Genomic DNA, 17,180 nt, shown 5'->3' with positions numbered 1-17,180 from the left:
GTGTTTGTGATGACACTTCTCTAACTTATATGTGCTAACTGCTCTCTTGCTACTCCTTAGAAAATAATAAATTGTTCAATATTAAGAGTAGCCACCCTTGGCTAGAGTGAGGCACAGTGGAGTGGAGCTGTTCATAATTCTTTTACTGAGGCATTTAATTTAACTACAACGATGCCCTTTGTGTCCAAGACAACCTATTTTTTCATGGGAATAACAGCACAAAAGGTCCTACAGGCATATGCTTTCTAAAGAACCCTGACATCCTTCTCACTGAATATTTTTGAGCATTTTCTTTAAGTTATGCTCCCAAACATCACCAGATCTTGCTGTATTTTTGTACCCCCCCAAGCCTATATAATCACATCTCAATCTTCTGAATAAAATCATTGTAATCTTATAGCAATGTTCCATTAGATATTACAGTCAAGAAGTAAGCCACTTGGGGCACAGCTGGCATTGCCTGTGAGTAAATGAGGAAGACCCAAGATGAAAAACCTTTCATTTCCCAATGCAGCCTGACTAAAGCACAACCAAGGTTAATTTACAAAGCAGCATGATAGTTGACCCTGGTGTTGCTTCAACACATTAATCTTGTGTCTAAGTGGCAGGCTGTGGAAGACCTTACCTCACCCACCTTATGAAACACTCTACATAAAACAAACACAGGGTGAAATGTATAAATTACATTCAGATAAAACTTTCTGCGGAGTGTAATGGTTATGAACACAGCTGGTAGAGCCAAATTTCTTTCCTATGTTCAAGTCCTGCTTCTGCCCTAAGTAGCTCTGTGACCTTGGGTGGTTGCTTTATCTCTCTCTGTCTCAGTTTCCACATCTGTAAAATTGGAATAATAATAGAACTTACTCCATAAGCTCCTTAATATTGGATGAGTTAATATATCTACAGTCTGTGTAACAGTGTCTGCCCTAGAGACAGTACTGCTCTTTTGCATTTCTTTTTTTAGTGAGGCTGCCCACGCATATCCTCTACCTTTGTCTAATGTTTGGGGCCCCTATACAGTTATTATATATAATGTCTGGATATTATATATAAAGTTTAAATATATTTAAAGCAGTGGAGCCTGTGGACTTGAAAGGGCGTTCACACGCTGAATCACAAAGCAAATAGGTGTTAGGATTTCTGTGACTTGGGCTGCTCCTCTGTCTGTGGAGGAAGGTGGCAGAGGTGAGAGCATCAGGAATTTGGTGCCTGATTCCCCAAGTAGTTCAGATCTTTTCTGGCCAGAGAAAGTGACCCACAGAAAACAACAGGCAAGAGTAATGAGAATACAGTAACTCCTGAGGCACTTCCTGCTCCAAGTCAGAAGGCTACACTTGCTCTGTGGGACTCTCAGAACAATTACTGTGAAGTTCGGTCCTCTCCTGATTTCTCAGACCTCAGACCCCAGAACCCTGCTGCGTTATTCTCTCAGCACCCGTCCCTGACCCTGCTATCTGGCTTCAGGGTAGCAGAACCAATCAGCCTAAGCTTACTGTTTTCTTGCCCATAATGTTTGGCAGTGTTTCCACTGTGTAGCCCTCATAAGGCATGTAGCATAATCACAGACATGAAATTCTTCAGGCAAAACCCTGAGAGCAGGGAGGCTGTTAGTCTTCCAAAAAAACAGAGAGAATGCATCAGAGAACACACCTGCTCTCTCTGCCAAAAGCAATTGGCTGTAAAAAGCCTTTTTAAAATCCTAGTTCAGGCTTAGCTTTCAGGTTAGAAGCAGAGCAGAAGCCAAAGGGTTAAGATCTTAGCCCAGTGCCAGACAGGTGACAAGTCTTCTATAAATGCTAGTTGTAATTTGATGATAATGATGATGACGATGATGACTAAAGAGACAGAGTAGCCATTTACAAGGACATAAAAAAATAACCAGAGAATTTTTCAAGGGCATTAGAGAAATCAAATCTCCTTAAGAATAGCATTAAAAAAGTTTGTACTTAAAGGGGATGGGACTACTAGAGCAAAATTACATAAATTTTCTTGGATAAACAGTATCACTGTTTCAGCCTTTCCTTAGACTTTCAGATGCATCTGCATCTTCATCCTCCATAATCTGCTTGCTCCTTGACTTGTGGAATTCTTCCAGATGGCAGCCAACTCATGCTTCCAGACTCATTTAGCTTGGAATCTTGGCTGACACTTCTTGTCTTATTCCATTTGGACTTGGTAACAAGGATCCAGATTGTCTACTTCATGAATAGCTTATAAAGCACAAGACTTCCTAACACTAGAAACTGCCCTCAGTATTGCCTCTCTCAGCCCTAAGTGGGTCCTTAGAATTCCCAGCGTAAGAGATCTGACAAAGATGGCCCCAGGAAGGGAAAGTGACATCTCAGCACTGTCAGTGTGGACAAACACCCAAGGATTACCAATATCTGGACAATTTATAAGGTTGAGAAAGCCATTTTTGCTCAGAGACTGTGCTTCAGGAACAAGGGACTCAGTTTTCCTCAATCCCCAGTCAAGAATTGGATATTTGCATTAGAGCCTTATTGTACAGTATGGACAATTGTTTATTTTGAGTTCAATCATCCTAATCTAATTTTTTGTTACGTTTAAAGAGTCTGAAAGGGTAGATTATAACTATTTTATCAAAACATGGGTGTATAAAGTGGGGGAAACAATGAAGCAGAATCTCTTAATGCTGCCACGTAAGAATTTTCAGTCTATGAGATGCTACTCATTAAATATGAAGACCTTCAGGAATCTATTGTTTTCCTCTACTGATGTGGTCTACCTTGTTAAGTTTTACAAAATTGAGACCAGGATCATCTAAAAAGTGAGAATCATGACTTCTATTTTTACTATAATCCTCATCCCCACCCTAAGTTTTTCTCATATCATAAATTATTTCCTTCACAGTTTTTATGGTAACTTGTAATTACTTTTTTAACATATTCATTGTATCTCATGCTTTGTAAAGTTGATTAAAGCAGAGACTTGTTTTCTTGTTCAATGTTAAATTTTCAGCTTCAAATACAGAGCTGAGTACATAAGTGCTATGTTAACATTAAATTAACCTGGTCCAATTCCTTCATGTTGCATTTATAGAGGAGGAAGTGAGATTTAGTGGAATTATTTGATATATTAGATATCTTTTGTTCAATGGCAAAATCCAGAATTGAGCACTAGTCTCCTGGCTCTTAGGAGGTATTATTTTACCTTCTACAACAAGTTATCTCTCTTAATATGTTGTTTTTAATGTGGTTCTCAGCCCTGAGTACACATTAGAGTCACCAGGGGAGTTTTATAAAACCCGAAGGCTCAGACCACACTCCTCAATTACTCAGAGTCAGTATGTTTGAAGTTCTCTGGAAGATTCCAAAGTGCATTAAGATTGAGAACCTGTGTGTGTGTGTGCGTACCTGCAGGTGCAAAAGGGCCGAGCCAGAGTTTAGATTTCATTCAGGAACCAATCAAGAAGTGAAGCCACGTTGTGTTTTGTTTTTTTTTTTTTTAATTTTATTTGAAGCATAGTTGGGTATAATATTATATAAGTTACAGGTATTACAATATAGTGATTCACAATTGTTAAAGGTTATACTCCATTTATAGTTATAAAACATTTGCTATATTCCCGGTGTTGTACAATATATTCTTACAGCTTATTTTATACCTAATACTTTGTACCTCTTTTGAGAAGGCTGATCTAGCAGCTGCATAGGATAGCTTGGGGTAGATGTCAAATGACAGCAAAGCAACCTATTGCTAATGCAGTAAGAACCACCTGAACTGAGGTGTTAACAGTTGAAGTACAATAGAGGAAATAGGGAATGTATGTGAGACACATTGTGGAGACAGATCTATGAGATTTGGCAATTGATTGAAATTTCTCTCCCCTGTAGCATTCACATTCAGAGAGCCTTGACAATTGTGCCTAGCCTGATTCCAGAAGTAATTTGTTACCCACATGTGGTAAATTAATACTTTGAGTGACAGTATACCAATTTGCAAATTACTTCTTTCAGGACATTAATGACTGAAGAGCATAATCACCATGGCATTATTTTTATTGGCATTAGCATTAATAAATATTTCATGAGCAACCAAAAATTACAGTGCCTATATTTTGAAGAATAGGTATTCCTCCAAAATATGGAATACAAACCTCAGGCTATCACCAGTGCCGAAAATTCTATAAATATTTATAAACAAAATAACAATTCATTTGAGTAGAAAATTAATTGAGATGACTTGCAATTATGCTTAATGTTAAGTAGTTTTGTTTATGTCATTATAAATTGGAGGGCTTGAAGAACTGAGCAGCATGAATTCCAGCAACAATTTAACTGTAACACTGGGAGAGTTTCATAAAGTCTCTAGATTTCAGTTGCCTTATCTGTAAACTGAAGAAAATAATATTTTGTCTATCTGATAGCAACAATTTGAGCCAGACTTTTCCCCCCACTTTAGGTCTGCAAGGTAAAAAATATATGAATGGAAAGTGAAATAGTATGGAAAAAGCACTGGATGAGGAATTCAATGTTTTGAAATTCAGTCTATTTCAAATGAGGCAAGAATTAGACAAATAATTTTTTAGTTTTCTTTTGCATTCTAAAGTTCAAAATTCAATATGGAGTTGACACTTTCAGGAGGATGGGTGTAACAAGATATCAAGGAAAAGTAGCAGATTGAATTTCTAGAAAGATGAGGAGACGGTGGCCTGGATCCAAGAAGAAAAGATGAGTCAGAATTGTTCTTGAGCCTTTCTTCATCCACTGATATTGTGAAAGTGCCTGAAAACATGATACCAATTCAAAGCCTTTCTAAAATATTAAAAAAAAAATTTCAGTTTTATTTTGTTGCCATTTTCAAATTTAGGGAGGCAGCCTTTTGTTTTATAGAAAAATTGAAGAGAATTTGCAGGAGAAGTCTTCTGCTCTATACGAATGCCAGGGATGAAATAAAGAAGGCACTTTATTTTGTGGCATTTATGCAGATTCCTTTTCACCATGCCTATGTAGGCATGTCAGTAAAATAAATTCATGATTTAGTAGGATTGGGTTGATGAAGTGCAGCAATAAATACTGCCAGGTAGAGGAATAATTCAGTCTTTTATTTTAAGCCACTCAAAAGCTTAAACACCAGAGGGAAATAGTCACAGCATCAGCAAACCCTTAGAAAATGCTTTCACACCATTGGGAAAGGCTCTGCCAGATTTTTCAAGAAATTATGAAGTGAACCAGACAAAATAAGCCAAGTCATCAAACATTAACAAGACAGGTGGGAGTGGCTGGTAAGCACCATTTTCCTGACACATGTCATTTAGACAAGCAGGCCAGAGGATTATATAAAATGCAAATGCTAAAAAATTTAACATCGGGATGACTGCCTCAGTAAGGTTACTTTGAGAAAAACAAGGTTAAAAATAGAATTCTTAAGAACATGGTTCTGAGTTCTGGTAAAAATGGCCAAGTTACTTAACAGGAAAAGTAGAAAGAACAGAAGTTATTCAGTGTAGATGAAAGAAACAATTCAACAAATATTTATTGAACCTCTACTACGGGCCAGACTGTGCTCAGATCCTTCAGGTGCCTTGGTGGGGCTTACATTTTGGAGAAAGAAAAACAGAAAATTAACATAGTAAATTAGACTTGTACATGAAAAGGGGATATGCAATAATACAAAGAGGAAATAAAGTATGTTTCTAAAGTTTCAGTTTTACTCAAAGAGGATACAGAGAGAAGAGTCAGGGTAAGATTCATTCAAACAGTAAGCAAATACTTAAAATCTTAGAGCATTAGCCAAGTGATAAGGGGAGAAATGTGTTCCAGGCAGAAGGAGTGGATAGAGCCAAAGTCGTAAGACGTGAGTGTGCATGGCACATTGTGGGACAGAAAGGAGCCTAATGGCTGGCAAAGCAAAAATGGGTGGAGACTGTAAGTAACCAATGAGGTCAGAGAGCAAGTAGGTGTGCATACACTGTGTAATCAAGTTGAGCCTAGAGGACATCTTGGAAAACACTTTGGCTTTCACTCTGGGTTTTAGGCAGAATAGTGCCGTGATTGGCTCAGAGGCTTTAGAACTTCCATGCTGAGAACAGACTGGGAGTGGGGCAAGGTAACCTGCTAGGAGGCTATGGCAGTATAGAAAGAAAAGAGCAGCATCACTTTCATAAAGATGTGCTCTGAGCTGCTCACCTGGGAAGGGAGAGAGTTGTGTGGTATGTTACCTATACCTACTTGATCCTACCGAAGACTCTCCTTCTAAGTGCATAAAGAACAGTGGGGATTTTGGAAGGGAGGAAAGGAATTGACCAAACCAGGAGATTTTACTGCTGTCTCTTTAAACATCTGCTTCAGAAAGTTCATCCATTTCTTAATTCAAGTGCTTTCTTCCTCCTCTGAATCCAATGCCATTTTGCTGGTTCTTACCTCTAAACTGAGCTATTATTCCTTGCCTCCAACCCTGCTAGTTTCCACCTGATCATGTGCCTATTTCCCCAAATCAGTGTTTCTAAACTTACCTTGTCGCCACACAACATAACTGTCTTAATCATGAGTCCACAAATGTGTCAGTTATTCTGGGTTAAAATTGGAAGACACTCTGATTCCTATCTTTTGATCCCATACACCTCGGCAATCTTTGAAAGATGTTAATGATTCCTTCAGAGTATCTCTTGCTTCTCTTTCCTACATCCATCACCTAAAACAAAATACACCTCATCCCTGTATTATTGTAATGGTTTTCCAAGTGTTACCCCTTCCATCCTACTTGATCCTACCGAAGACTGTCATAAACACTATTTTCATTGACACGCAGAACACTTCAACGTTCGACAATGTATACACGTGTCATCTAAAGAAGAAGAATCGTTAAATGTACAAATATTGTTAGAGCAAAAGAAAAAGTCAATAGTTTTGGTTGTATGAAAACTAATATTATGGCATATCAAAAAACCTTTGAAAGACAGAAACCAGGAAAAGTAAAAGTTTTTAAAAATTAGATTCCATGTTTCCATAATCAAAAGTTGTTTTCAGTGATAACATTCATTGTTAATGGGTATTGGTGGGGAGGGGGGTCAAATGGGTCCAACCTTCCTATAAAGCAATCTGGTAATACCTACTGAGAGCTTTTTAAAAGTCCCACTGGCAGTACAATTAAAGTTCTATTAATTTTTTAAGGAGAATTTCAGGAAAAAATATGTTTATAAATATATTTTTCAAAGAATTAGTTACAGAGAATGTCTTTCATATCTATCCCATCTTCTCTATCTTTACTGCTTCTGTTTCATAAAGGTCTTTGTCTGGACTCCCAAGATGTTCTTCTAGACTCTAGTCTTGTTCCCTTCCAATGCATCTTCCATGCCTGCCACTAGAATGAGCTTCCTAAAACACTGGTCTCAATGGTACATTCTGCAATGATGGGAAAGTCCTATATCTGGACCGTCCAATATAGTAGCAACCAGACACACATGACTGGTCAGGTAAAATGTGGCTAGTGCAACAGAGGAAATGAATTTTTAATTGTATTTAATTCTAATTAAGTTGCGAGGTAGTCATATCATCTCCCATTTTACAGATGAAGAGAATGAGGCTTAGTTTAAGTCATTTATCCATTATTCTATAACTGATAGTATGAGAGCAGGAGCAGTGGATGAGATGTGTATAAGCAGCATGATTGGATCCTAAAAACTTGATCTGAGTGGAAAATATAAATAATCCAATGTGCAATAATTGGATAGTAAATAAGCACTTATAATTAAAAGCTATATGTGAAAAAAACCACTCAAGACACACTTAAAATATGTGCACACATACTACATATATGTATACTTATTTATATTTATATATTAAGATGAATGAGGCAGAGGGGAGTGGGGGCTGTGGATAAAAGAAATTGAATGAATGAATGAATGAAAATGAATGGATGAATGAATGAGTGACTGAACAATAAATGAATCTAAAGAAGCCTCTTGTTTGAGCTAATTATAATATGTCTGGACCTGGAGAGAGAGGAGAAAGAACAGGAGAGAGAGAGAGACTGACACAGAGAGAGAGAATAAAACAATGTGTTAATTACAGCAAATTGTTTTCATTATGCTGAATATGTTAATAAGAGCAATTGTAATTGCCCTCAGAAGTTTTAAAATGTAAATCCATCACACTGTGTGCATTACTGAATGAATGAGGTAGGAGCCAAAGTTGAGATTTCAGCAACATTCCTGTTATTACTCACAAATGCACTTATGTTTTGCTAGGGAACTGAGAAGAGTTAATTTTGTCCGTTTACCATTTGCTCATTTTATTTTCCAGTTGTCTTAGTTGTCCACCACATGTTTATTTTTAAGCATTGATTCTCTTAGAATGAAAATTTCTGAAGAGTTGTTAGCTATTTAATTCACTTGATGTATATCTTCATGTATTCATTCATCAAAATTATGTCTATATCTATTTCTGTCTCCTACTATGTGCCCAAAGCTATGCTGATCTCTTTAATGAATGTAAAATACTTCTGATGATGATGAAGTATGAAGTACTCCCCAAAACTGATTTTATTTTTTTCTTTAACCATCAAAGCTTATCATGGTTAGTACTAAATTTAGTCCTAACATCTAGAACAATCAAATCTATGGTAGGATATGCAGATTGTTTTAATTTTATAATTCCAGCCAGTCATTCCAGAAAATGATATCAAAGAAAGATTAAACTGAAGCCCTGAATAGCAGAAAGTGATACTAGAAAGATCCTATGTGCAAGAAATTTGATTCCTATTAAATTATTCTTCAAGATGTTTGTCAACATTTTGCTTCCCTTTGCGTTCATCTGTGTATACGTTTCTCACCAAAATGACTGGCAGAAGAAAAATATTTTAAAAGTAATGCTTAGTCCAAAAAACCCAATATTCTTTTCCTTTGTTTTTGTTGACTGACTAAATCTGGTTCTAATACCAAGTGGAATTTCAAAACATGACCTGGGTCAAGACAGAAAGCAAAAGTCAACATATTGCCCAAGGTATTAAAACTATCAGAAGGAAGTTCTAATATTTCCTTAAACACACACAATGCAAAATGAATCAAGATATGATGTCATGCTTTATTGAAATATTTATTTTCATAACAATTCACACAGTTCTTCAAGGTCAAAATGACACTGGTCTTACTAGAAAATATGGGATTTGCGTTGCATAAATCATTCTCTACTGTTTAGAAAACAAACCATGAATTTTCATGAATTTGGGACACAACTCTAGGAACAAGATGGTATCAAACTTCAAAGATAAGTGACAGTATTTCTTTTCTAAAGGCTTTATTGGAAAAAGTTTAACTTTTGTGGTTATATCGGAAAAAAAAAATGCAAAGACCAGTACAGCCTATCCTTTTTTCTTTTAGAAGTTGTGGAGGCCTTTTTTTCAGCAGTGTGATTCCCTGACATCCCCCTACTCTGTCATTCTACTAAATTTCCTCTCACATCTTCTATACAGCCCCCTCCCACATACACAGGACAGAAGTGGAACAAGTGGAGAAGAAAATGATGAGAGTAATGCCGAGGGAAGACAGCAGTGTGTTTAACATCACAAGATCAGAGGGAGCCCGGAAGCAGAACCTAGAAAAATCCTTTCACAGCATGCAATATAGAACAAAAATCCCCAGAAAACTCAAATACTACTATTATCATGTTTCAAAACAAGAAAGCTAAGAAAGGTGACAAAAGGACCCAAGAAAGGATAGCACATACTTTCAGCCACCTGTGTGTCAGGTGGAAAGTTTTCATCAGAACGCTTTAATTCTTCCCTTTGATGTATAAGCCCAATCAAGACAATAATATGTCCTTGAACCAAAATGAATCCTCTATGATACACTATCACTCTCCGTGATAAACAAAGCTTTAAAAGACATAAACTAGCTCCATAGCTGGCCTTCACTCACTCCAAGAAAGCTTTTGATTAAAATAAAAATGTATGTAGGAACAAAGTTGAATAAAGGCATACCAAAAGTTTTATTCCATTTGGGAGAAATAAACACAAAAATGAGACCTCTTCAATACCTCTGCAGAAGTAGGCAAATTGATCAAACCAAACAGTAAGATAAAAGGAGAAATAACAACTTCCCTTCAACTGCCTCAAGATTTTTATTTTTAGGAGAATTATCATCAAGGGTTGAACTGCCCCTAAGTAGTTCTTTTCTGTACTGTTGTTTAACGTGTTCAACAACAAATATGACCATCTGCTCATGGGCTTGGTTAAGGAAGCTGAAAAGTGAACTCAAGTTAAAGGAAGCTGTGACTTCTGACCTAATGGCAATCTATTTTGAGGAAGTCTCCTCAAAAGAAGAGATGAATAATGATGCAAACAAATAAAAGAGACCAAAAGCAAGTGAGAAATGGAAGAACAGTGGGAAACAAAGGGAAGAAACGGAGGCTGTATTTCAGCATTAAGAGAAGAAACTCAAATGGTAGATATTTCTTCTGGCTCATAGCTACAGGAAGCTACAATAGAAACGGATACCTTACTGCCTAGTAAAAATGGAAATATGGAAGCACTAGTTATTGGATAACACAACAAGAAGCAAGTATAATTATTGTAAATTTAATCACCTAAGAGAATATTCTGTTGGGTGTTGAGTGTAGCTTAAGACTTTCTAAAGACAACTCTCACAAAGGCAATTTCATGGGCATGATCACTAGAAGCTCAACTGTTTTTCAGATTTTGGAGCAGGTAAAAGAAATTCAAAATGGAGGATACTATTAGCAAACTCACCATTTAATTTCTCAAAGAATACTAGAGTACTTGAAGATGTCAGAGAATAGTGCCAAGCCTTTCATTTCAAGTCCTCTGAAAGCACATTTTTAAAAACATGAACCATTTGGGGAAGAGAGAGGTTGGCTTTGGATAAGTTTGGTTAAATTTAGTTAGTGTGTTTCAGGAGAAATAAAAAACTTAAAACTGTACGTTAACCAACATTTTTAAGCTACTACACAGAAGTTCTGCTGATGGGTTTGATGGTTTGTGGAACAAAAATGTTATAATCTCACTCCACTACAGAGAAGACATAAAATAGAATGTTTTATTTTTTTCATTTTAACTTTTAAATTTTTAATTGTTAAAAATTAAGGAAATATTAAAATGTTAAACATGTAAATAAGAAGATAAAATTTTAAGAATTCAAAATATTCTTTCTTGTAGTGAAATGAAAGTGAATGTAATGAACACAACAAACTACTCCAATTCTTCTACAATTCAGATTATTGGACCAGTCTTTCAAATCATATGCAACCAGATAGTAACAATTCTTGACTTGTCTTAGTAATAGGGGGCTGATAAGACAAGAAAAAATGATATCAATATTCATTACCCAAACCTATTTAAACCAATGTTTTCCACGTTTCTTTTATCAAGTATATTTATTTTTTTTATATCAGAACTGCAAATAATCAATGACATTTATAAATTTTCTAACAACTGGGACTGTTTTTGAAAGTTATATATATTTCACTGTTGACAAAGTGCTAAGTGCTTGAAGGAAGCATCAAAAACATCTATAATTATTAGTGTCCATAAGGAAATCATGTACCAATGAATTTAGGCAATCTTACTGTTTTATTCAAATAATTTTAATGATTCAGGGTAAGTGATGTTCGGGTTTGCATAAAGAATACCAGATAAATGAATCATCAGATTAAAAAGGATTTTTAAAATATCTGGCTTCTAAACATTGTTAGCATTTTTTTTCCCGGCATTAAAAACTAGAGATTTGGGAAATACAGATTACAAAAAGAAGAAGAAAAATCATTAAAAGTATCCTAATCTCACCAATTAGAGACAACCACTCTTAAGTATATTCTCCTGACAGAGGAAAAGTGTGAGCAAGATGGGAGTAGGGAGCAAGAGAGAGAATATTTTATGAAATTGAGGATTGACTATTAAAAATGAAAAAAAGCAGTGTATTCCTATATAAAGATAGTGATACTTTGCCTGTAAATATTTGTTGTAATAATCTTCCCACTTACACATTTTGCCTAATAATTGTATATGTGTTTTTGAGTCGTAGTCATTTCATTGTTTTGTGCATTCACATCAGTTGCTCTTTTTCTTAATGATTTCTCCATAGCTTTTAAGTCTAAGTCACTAAAGATTTACGTAAAAGGTATGACCTGTTCAGAGCTGTCTTTTGGAGCAACAATTCTCTAACATTTACTTCCAAAGAATGTGTATTTATGTTGATTATATCTGTCAATAGTTTCTAAGTTAGAAATTAAAATCAAGAAATTTAAAAAACCTCTATTTATTAATTCATCCAAAAATAGCAATAGTAAGCCTTCATACTTTAACACATATAGCATGTTTTTGTGAAGTATTTTTCAAGAGAAAATTATTCAGGAAGAAAAATTTCATTGATTTACACGTTAGCAAATCTCTTTCATGCCTGACTTAATAGAAGAAAGCAAGAGTCTGATACCTGCTTTTGTATTCAGTCTGTTGCAATATGGTCTTTGGTTGAAATATAGGAAGAAAATCCAACCTCACATGAATATGTCAATGGAAAAAAGAAAGAGTATCTTATACTCTTTTATCTCTTTAATACTCTTGTATTTTATCTTATGCCTTTTCATATAATCATGGGTATTCTTTTTTTATGCCTCACCAAAAAAAAAAAAAAGAAAATGACAAGTAGTAGTAATTTCTTAAAGATTAGTTGCAAAGAGAAATCTAAAGCCATATCAATAAACTTTTTGTACTGTCGCATTAAAATCCATTGACCTGTCTTACACTTTGAATGGTCTTTGACCCATACATGATTTTTAAACATCGTTCATTGGTCTTTGGAAAACTTAGCTCCCTGAGTTTATAAGATCTTCCAAATGTTGACACATTTCATTATAAAATATTTTAAAAATCACATTCATTGCTATCTTGGCTGATTTAATTTTAAATCCTTTTAAAAAAAGATTTTGCATATTGGATACAAGTTTTCAAAACTCTAATTTTCACTTGAAAGCTCAAACGTTGTTATTGGCAACAAATACCACCAGTTGTGTTTCTTGACGTGACAGATTTAGTTCATCAATTTTTAAGACACTGTCTGCCAGATACTCAAGTCTGGATAACAATAGTTTGCCTACTAGTAATTCTTTTGTGTAAAAAATGGTGTACCATGAAAAAAGTGGCTTGTTCATCTCACAATTCAATCATACAAATGTTTTTCCTCAAGACAGTCATTTTACTGCAGCAGGCAGAAGTGTTCTTCTAATTTTGTCAAGCGGTATATTTTAAAAGTCTTGTGCCTAAGGGCTGAGATTTAATACTGCTAATAATTATTACTGCTTCTTCAAAGATATTCTCGGGTGAAAAGTCACCTTCTTTTAATTTATGTGGCGGTTCATTCCAGTTGAGCACACTGCAGGCAGCATCACTCTCTCTCCTTGTTTACAGCATCAGCCTCCCAACTGTCTCCTTGCATCTACTCTGTTCTCAAAATAGTAATCAAAATTATCCTTTTAAAACATAAATCATGCTTCCAAAGCATGACATATAGAAAGGAAAAAATAGTAACTGTAAGTAGAGAAATGTGGCAAATACTACCATAACCAAATGATGAAGGTCAGTATCATCAATGAGGTCATGCAGATATCATAAACCCTTTGATATGACATGACAGGATGAGCACTTCACCTCTGGGAATTCTTTCCAAAAATGGGTGACTTCATTCTAATCATGAGCTAAACATCAGACAAACCCAGAATGGGGGATATTATACAGAATAATTTGGTCACTACTCCTCAAGACTGTCAAGGTCATTAAAAATAAGGATGGAGAGACTATAATGGACCAGAAAAGACCATGGGGACCTGCCAACCTAAAGCCATTCAAAGCATGGCCTGGATCATGGAACAGACAGAGGACATTAATGGAGGAACTGATGAAATCCAAATAAGTCTGGAATGTGGATAATAGTAATGCACAAATGTTGGTTATTTACCTTGACAAAGAAACCATGTAAGACGTTAACAATGGGGAAACGGGTGAGATGTACATGTATGGGAACTCCCACTGCTATCTCTGCAAATCTTGAGTAAATTTAAAATTATTTCAAAGTGAAAAGTTTATTGGGAGAGAATATTTTTAAAAAGGCACATCATTTTACACCTCTGCTCAAAATTCTCCATTTGCTACTCATCTCACTCAAAGCTGAAGTATTTAACAATCCGTATATAATCTGGCTACCCATGAACTTTCTATTATCTTTTCCTTATAGTCTTTCCCTGGCTCACTTTGCTTCAGCCATGCAGAGCTCTCTGCCATTGTTCCTAACACATTAAGCATGTGTTCCCCTCAGGGCCTTTGCACTGCTTTTTTCTCTGCCAAGAACTTACTTCTTCCAGATAGCAGCATTATTTATTCCCTGACTTCTTCAGGCCTGTGCACAAATTTCACCCTATTAAAGAGATCTTCTTTGACCATTTTATATCAAATAGTAGCCACCTGTCCCACTCTGGCAAGGCTTATTCCATTTACTCTGCTTTATTTTTCTCCATCTGGTATAACATCAGATGGAGAAAATTTATACTTGTACATTTGTTTAATTCTTCTCCCTGGAAGTTAATCTTTTGGAAAGTAGGGACTTTGTTCACTGCTGTTCCTTAGCATTTAGAACAGAACCTAGCACACCACTCTCAGTAAATATTTTTTGAATAATAAGTCAACAGTGAAGTGTTCATGGGTTCACTTCAAAACAAGAAATGCAAGTAATATATATTTATTTCTGCCAACCACTACTTCTTGAGAAAACTTGTAATTTATTTTGATATTATATCTCTGATTAATTTTGTTTGTTAAAATCTTTGATGATATTAACAGGGGTTCTTTTAGTAATGTTTTTTCTTAGCAAAATAAAATAGTTGAAAATCTATTCTCTATGTCTGTTCTCGCAACCATTTCTGGAAATTTTACTGATCTAAGAAATCGAAAAGTCTGATTTTAAACTTCTATATACTACAAAGTTCTAGAGAAATTCAGATAAAACATGTACCAAATATCGGTATGGGACTGCATTTCAATAAGCACCATCATTAATTTAAATATTACATGTGTGAAATAGCTACACAAGTTTTATGTCTTATAATTCTGGTCACTTCTCTCAAGAATTAGGTAGAAAACACCTCTCAATAAACCTTACCTTCTCAAAGGGCATTGTTTTCATCTATTTGTAGAACAGGGAAATTGGCTGGGGATAGATTTTAGGTTTTTTGCTAAGATAAAAATTTAGATAAAGGATGTAATTTTTTAGGTTTATCTAATTATTTACCATATGAATATGTAGCTCTGCTATTTTTAAATATATACGTTCCTTATTTTAATTCACATTGTCACTAGGTAAGTGACAATCTAAGTAAAAAGTACACAATATTAGAGAAAAAAGTCCTTCAAAATCTGATTGCATTGTCCTTCATTAATTGTGCCTAACAATTTATTGAAAGTTTGAAAGTTTTTTTAAAAAATCATGCTTTACACCATTTATAAATAACAATAGGAAATTAAAGGCTATGTTATTCTATCTTGAGTTACCATATTTCTTAAAAGACCAATTATTTTTTTACATATTTTTCAGATTTCTGAATGGTAAAACGCTTTCACTGGATTCAGAGCTTTATTCACAGGTAACTTCTTATTTTTTAATTGTTTTATTTGGAATCCACAGATGGTTATGGTTGGCCTGAAAAAATGTTCATTTTTAAATATTTATAGAACTGATACATTTAAAAATTAAGCATGCTGATTCCCCATCTCTCCTGCCTCCATGGTCCCCACCTCCCAGAAAACTCGGTCTAAATTCTGGCTAATTGGTAGACTTGGTAGACCTGATAATAATATTTTATATATGGCAAGTATGTACGTATTTTAAGGTCATCAGGTTATTAGGGCATGGAAGAAAGTTCTGAGGTTGGAAGTACATTGAATAGTTGCTCTTCTAATAGAAAAATTCTATTGATTTAAACCCAGCTCAATAATAATCCTAAACTTTAGGTGTCAGTTTATAACCTTGTGAAAGGCTTATATGCATTTCCACAATTCTGTATAAATTACTTTTTTTTTTAAACTGGAAGTTTGTACCTTCTGATCACCTTTGCCCATTTTGTCCACTCTCCACCCCCTGCCTCAGGCTACCACCAATCTGTTCTGTATCTATGAATTCAAGTTTGCTTTTTTTTGTTTGTTTGTTTCGTTTTGTCAGATTCCACAAATTGGTGAGATCATACAGTATGTCTTTCTCTTTCTGGCTTATTTCACTTAGCGTAATGCCCTCAAGTTCCACCCATGTTGTTTTATGGCTAAATAATATTCCGTTTCTGTGTGCGTGTGTGTGTGATATATATTTGAAAAAAATATACATATAAATATATATGTGATATATATATATATATAGCACATTTTCTTCATCCACTTTTTCATTGATGAACACAGGTTTTTTCCATGTCTTACCTATTGTAAACAATGCTACAATGAGCATGAAGGTGCGGATATCTTTTCAAGTTAGTATTTTTGTTTCCTTCAGATAAATACTAAGAATTGGAATTGCTGGATCGTATGCTAGTTCTATTATTAATTTTGGGGGGGAACCTCCATACTGTTTTCCATAGTGGCTGAAGCAATTTACATTCACACCAAGAGTGTACAGCGTTCCCTTTTCTCCACATCCTCTCCAGCACTTGTTATTTATCTTTTTGATTATAGCCATTCTAACAGGTGTGAGGTCATATGTTATTGAAGTTTTGATTTCCCTAATGATTAGTGATATTGAGCATCTTTTCATGTACCCATTGGCCATCTGCTTGTCTTCTTCAGGAAAATGTTTATTCAGATCCTCTGCCCATGTTTTAATCAATTTCTTGGGGCTTTTTTGCATTTTGAGGTTTTTTTTCCTTTGGTTGGTTGGTTTTTTGCTTTTCAGTTGTATAAATTAGATTTTATTATGTTATAGTTGCTTCCAGTCAAGCGGTCAAGGTAGCACTGTAAGTTCATCCTTTGAGGTCCCCCATGCTCAAAATACATAGCAATGTGGAAAACAAAATATAATTTTTAGAAAAAGAAACTATATATATATGTATATATATATACACACATACACACACATATATAGCTTCCTTTGTGTATCTGAGCTCATAGCAAGCTGAATGGCTCTGTGGAATAGACTACTGGAACAGGTACATATAGTATAAGTAAAGCTGAGGCTG

General features: G+C 35.1%; 1 protein-coding gene across 18 annotated transcripts in view; it reads left to right on the top strand.

The window, feature by feature from the left end:
* Positions 1 to 17,180, top strand: part of LOC307192094 (uncharacterized protein) — an 868,937-nt gene that overhangs the window by 773,906 nt on the left and 77,851 nt on the right. For all 18 annotated transcript variants that reach the window (XM_079932631.1, XM_079932629.1, XM_079932628.1 and 15 more), the window contains one exon: positions 15,557 to 15,605. The gene's annotated coding sequence lies outside the window, so the exon portion shown is untranslated. The remainder of the gene's footprint in view (positions 1 to 15,556; positions 15,606 to 17,180) is intronic.

This window comes from Stenella coeruleoalba, assembly GCF_951394435.1.
Source record: "Stenella coeruleoalba genome assembly, chromosome: 9".
Classification (NCBI taxonomy): domain Eukaryota; kingdom Metazoa; phylum Chordata; class Mammalia; order Artiodactyla; family Delphinidae; genus Stenella; species Stenella coeruleoalba.
This window is presented reverse-complemented; position numbering and strand designations above follow the sequence as displayed.